The following is a 5358-nucleotide window of genomic DNA, read 5'->3' as shown; positions in this document are numbered from 1 at the left end:
CAGCTAATAATGCTCCTAACACGCCTAGGAAGTCAAATCTTGAATTAATGATGGAAAGCTTCATAGCTACCCAAGCTCAGACAACCAAAGACTTCTTGAACCAAAACATACATACTAGCGAGCAACTTAAACAACTAGCGAACAAAGTAGACGCCTTAGCCACCCACAATAAAATGCTTGAAACACAGATTTCACAAGTGGCTCAACATCAAGCATCTACAGCCGCTCCAGCTGGAACATTTCCTGGACATCCGCAACCTAATCCAAAGGGACATGCAAATGCCGTTATATTGAGGAGTGGAAAAGAAGTAGACGGACCCGTAGATCCAAGACTCTAGAACCCTGTCATGTACCAAAAACCAGATAAAACCTCAACTGAGCAGGTGGATGAACCAAAGGAAACAAAAGATAATACCCAAGAGGCCGAAGAGAAAGAGAAACCTTATGTGCCTCCACCTCCTTATAAACCACCCATTCCGTATCCTCAAAGACTCAAAAGTTCTAAAACCGCAAGTCAATTTAGGAAATTTGTTGAACTTCTGAAGCAACTAAACATTACGATACCCTTTACAGAAGCCATCACAAAATGCCTTCCTATGCCAAATTTCTTAAGGAAATCCTATCCAATAAGAAAAATATTGAGGATGACGAAACAGTTACACTTACTGCCGAGTGTAGCGCCATAATCCAGAATAACATGCCTCCCAAACTAAAAGACCCAGGTAGTTTCTCCATACCCTGTGTCATTGGAAAATTCATCATAGACAAAGCTCTATGCAATTTAGGAGCCAGCATTAGTGTAATGCCCTTAACCATTTGTAAAAGGCTCAATATGGGAGAATTAAGACCGACCAAGATGTTTGTTCAATTAGCTGACCGCTCAATCAAATATCTTGTCGGTATACTAGAGAATGTCCCAGTACGTGTAGGACAATTTTACATTCCTACAGACTTTATAATCATGGACATCAAAGAAGATGCCAGTACACCTATCATACTAGGAAGGCCATTCTTGGCTACCGCCGGAGCCATAATAGACGTAAAGAGAGGTAAGCCGACATTCGAAGTTGGAGAGGAAAAGGTTGAATTCATCTTGACCCAATTCTTACAAGCGCCAGCTATAGACGACACCTGCTAGACGAGTGCGTGAGAGAGATGGAGATGCAAGAAACCACATACTCTGAAATAATGAAAATCCAAATCCCTTTAATCTTTGAAGAAAATAAATGGCATGAACCATACCAAAACGAAAGTCTAAGCGAATGCTTAGCACTTACACCCGACCACATGCCATGCCCAAAGAAACCTAACTTGGAATTAAAAGCACTACCAAAGAACCTAAGATACGAATTCCTAGACGTTGAACTGAAAAGACCAGTAATAGTCAACGCTGACTTAGGACAGATGGAAACTGAGAAATTACTAGATGTTATAAGAAAACACCCAACAACGTTAGGATATAACATCGCCGATCTAAAAGGAATAAGTCCTTCTATCTGTATGTGTCGCATTATGCTGGAGGAAGATTGTAAAACCTCTAGAGAACACCAGAGAAGGATCAACCCAATCCTAAGTACCGTAGTCAAGGATGAAGTAAAGAAACTGCTAGATGCTGGAATCATATACCCGATCTCCGATAGTCAATGGGTCATCCCCGTTCATGTAGTACCCAAGAAAGGGGGTGTTACAGTTGTTAAGAACGAGAAGGTTGAATCCATAGCACAAAGAGTTATGACTGGAAGTAGAATGTGCATTGACTATAGAAAACTAAACAAAGTCACTCGTAAAGATCATTTCCCACTACCCTTCATTGACCAAATGCTTGAACGATTGGCTAAGCATTCTCACTTCTGCTATTTAGACGGTTATTCAGGATTCTTTCAAATCCCAATCCATCCTGACGACCAAGAAAAGACTACCTTCACATGCCCCTATGGTACATTCGATTACCGACGAATGCCATTTGGCTCATGTAACACTCCCGCAACATTTCAAAGATGCATGATGGTAATCTTCGCTGATTTTATAGACGACATCATGGAAGTCTTTATGGATGATTTTTCTGTTTGTGGGCAGAGTTTTGAAGAATGTCTATCTAACCTCGAAATGGTACTCGAAAGATGCGTGAAAGTAAACCTTGTTTTAAATTGGGAGAAATGCCATTTCATGGTTCAACAAGGAATTGTATTTGGTCACGTGGTATCTGACAGAGGAATTGAAGTAGACAAAGCTAAAATCGAAATCATAGAGAACCTTCAACCTCCGAAAACCGTACGAGAAATAAGAAGCTTTCTAGGACACGCCGATTTCTACCGACGTTTTATTAAAGATTTCTTGAAAATTACCAAGCCACTTACAGGATTTTTAATGAAAGACGCTGATTTCATATTTGATGAAAAATGCTTAACAGTGTTCAACCAACTGAAAACATCTTTAATCACCGCACCCATAATGCAACCACCTGACTGGAGATTACCTTTTGAAATCATGTGCGATGCGAGTGATTACGCAGTAGGCGCAGTACTAGGACAAAGGAAGGATAAGAAGCTTCATGTTATTTACTATGCGAGCAGAACATTAGATCCAGCCCAAATGAACTACGCCACCACTGAAAAAGAACTTCTAGCCGTCGTGTTCGCTTTGGACAAATTCCGTTCCTACCTAGTGGGGGCGAAAATTATCATCTATGCCGACCACGCCGCTATTAGATATCTGTTAAGTAAGAAGGATGCCAAACCAAGACTTTTAAGATGGATCCTGCTCTTACAAGAATTTGACATAGAGATAAAAGATAAAAAAGGTACCGAAAACGTAGTAGCAGACCACTTATCACGTATCGAAGGGAATAAACCTGACCAAATCCTAATTAACGATGATTTCCCTTACGAACGACTCATAGCCCAAATGGAAAGTGATATGTCTGAACTAACATTAAACGATACAGAAATAGAAGAATCCGTGGAAGAAATACATGCGAATGCAACTCTGTCATGGTATGCTGATTTTGTCAACTACCTAGCCGTCGGAGTACTTCCACCGGACCTATCTTACCAACAGAAGAAGAAATTCTTCCATGACCTAAAACAGTATTACTGGGATGAACCTCTACTTTTCAAAAGAGGTACCGACGGTATCTTCCGTAGATATGTTCCGGAGGAAGAAATAGATGATATAATCTCTCATTGCCATTCCGCTCCCTATGGAGGGCATGCAAGTACCTTGAAAACCTGCACTAAGATCCTGCAATCAGGCCTCTTTTGGCCTACTCTATGGAAAGTTGCTCATAACGCGGTTATAAAATGCGACCGGTGCCAACGCACTGGCAACATCTCAAGACGCGACGAAATGCCACAAACAGGAATCTTAGAAGTAGAAGTCTTTGACGTATGGGGGATTGACTTCATGGGACCATTCCCAGCTTCTTTTGGTAATAAATACATACTCGTTGCTGTCGACTATGTTTCAAAATGGATCGAGGCTGTAGCTTCTCCGACAAATGACACATGAGTAGTCATCAAGTTATTCAAAAACATTATATTTCCTAGATTCGGTGTGCCAAAACTAGTAGTTAGTGACGGTGGCTCCCACATCATATCGAATATCTTTGGAAAACTTCTTCTGAAGTATGGAGTCCAAAACCGTGTAGCAACACCGTATGATCCACAAACTAGCGGGCAAGTTGAAGTCTCAAATCGAGAAATAAAACAAATTCTTGAGAAGACCGTAGGAATATCCAGAAAATACTGGTCATCCAAACTAAACGAAGCTTTGTGGGCCTACAAGACGGCTTACAAAACCCCGATAGGAACCACACCCTTCAAACTAGTTTGTGGTAAATCATGCCACCTCCCTGTGGAATTATAACACAAAGCATATTGGGCAATTAAAACCCTAAATATAAACTACACTTCCGCAGGCGAGAAACGGATTTTGGACATCCACGAATTAGAAGAGCTGAGATTGGACGCTTACGAAAATGCCAGGATCTACAAAGAACGAACCAAAAGATGGCATAACAAACGCATTTCTAGGAAGGAGTTTAAAGTCGGCGACGTAGTGCTACTATTCAATTCAAGACTTAAACTTTTTCCAGGAAAACTCAAATCTCGGTGGTCCGGCCCTTTCGAGATCACCAAAGTCCTCAATAGTGGTGCGATAGAAATAAAAGGTAGGAATAGTGACCCTTTTATAGTAAACAGGCAGCGACTTAAGCATTATCATAATATCGAAAATAGAGACTATTCGAATAGTCTCAGACTCATAGAGTTGCCCGTTCAACCCAACACCTAGTACACCGCGACGCTACTGTCGAACTTACGACATTAAACAAAGTGCTTAGTGGGAGACAACCCACCTTTTCTGTTATCTTTGTTACAAACTATTTTCCTTCTTTGCTTTTCTTTCTTTATTCCGTTTGCTCCCCCCTTCTTGATTCTTTGCAGTCATTCTTGTTGCTACTAGTAACTAACTTAGACATATTGGATACTGATAAACAGGAAAACTACTAACTAGTTAGTTAATTACTTTCATCATGCAACAAATAGAGACAGTTTTCAGAGGCAGAGTTCAACGAAGGCGGTATGATTATCTAGCCCGGAAGGATATGGCATTGACCATATATTATGATGGACCAACCATGGATAAATTAGGCATCCGAGATAGCATCCTATTTATGTTTAACCAGCTTGGGTGGGAGAACGCAGCCATAAAGAGACGGTTTGTCACGTATCGTGAACTAACCTTAGAATTCCTTAGCTCCCTTGTATACATCCCTGAGCATGGTTACGAACTTAACAAAGGGTTGATATCCTTTAGGTTATTTAGCATGGACTTCACCTACACCCGTCGAGACCTTGCTGACCTCCTAGGATTCCCTAGTGGCCCTTTCGTTTTTACTACCCGCCAGGAGGACCTAATCGAAGACATCGACCTAGATGACTTTTGGGGTAGCATATCTGGAGAATCCAACCCTAACCCGAATGAGATGCACTCACAAAAGATCCATAACCCTGCTATCCGATACTTTCATAAAATACTAGCCCACACCTTATTTGGTAAGGAAGAAAATAACACCTTAGTGTCCCTCGATGAACTCTTCATCTTGCTATGTGTCGATCAAGGTCGACATGTCAATATCGTGACATTTATGATGGAAATATTTGTCCACCTTGCTAAGAACAACCGTACCCCAATAATAATAGGTGGCCTAGTAACCATGATAGCAGATGCCATAGGACTTGTACGCCCACTTTATGAGCTTGTACCTTTTGGAAATATCCGACCCATGGATATCAAATTTTGCTTTAACCGCAAAATCATAGAAAACACTGGAACAGATACCTTTGATTATCTAATCAG

The sequence above is a fragment of the Lathyrus oleraceus genome, chromosome 5, assembly GCF_024323335.1.
Source record: "Lathyrus oleraceus cultivar Zhongwan6 chromosome 5, CAAS_Psat_ZW6_1.0, whole genome shotgun sequence".
Taxonomy (NCBI): Eukaryota; Viridiplantae; Streptophyta; class Magnoliopsida; order Fabales; family Fabaceae; genus Lathyrus; species Lathyrus oleraceus.
This window is presented reverse-complemented; position numbering follows the sequence as displayed.